The 292-nt window shown below is 61.3% G+C and overlaps 1 protein-coding gene across 4 annotated transcripts in view; it reads left to right on the forward strand.

Annotated features, from left to right (window-relative positions):
• The window catches only part of SEMA3F (semaphorin 3F), a 28,009-nt gene that overhangs the window by 23,381 nt on the left and 4,336 nt on the right, over positions 1-292 (forward strand). The gene's annotated exons all lie outside the window — the stretch shown is intronic.

Raw genomic sequence — 292 nt, forward strand, 5'->3', positions numbered from 1 at the left:
TGGAGGCAGGTTGGAGGTCAGTGTCGCTGGCTAACTGTAGGCAAGGGTGCGGGGGTGGACAGGGGCCAGCCTGCAGGGCCTTGGCGGTGGCAGGAGGTGGCTTGTTTTGTCTTGGTGTGACACGGACCTCTGTAGGGGTCTGAGCAGAAAAGCGGTGTGTTCTGATCAAATGCAGTGGCAGTTGAGGCTCTGTGTGACCAAGACAGGTTGGGGGATGGAGAAGCTGGTCTCAGCGGGGGTCAGGGAAGGTTCCCCCGCAGAGGTGAACTTGGAGGCTGGCAGGGCGGGGAGA

This window comes from Pteropus alecto, unplaced genomic scaffold (assembly GCF_000325575.1).
Source record: "Pteropus alecto unplaced genomic scaffold, ASM32557v1 scaffold53, whole genome shotgun sequence".
Lineage (NCBI taxonomy): Eukaryota > Metazoa > Chordata > Mammalia > Chiroptera > Pteropodidae > Pteropus > Pteropus alecto.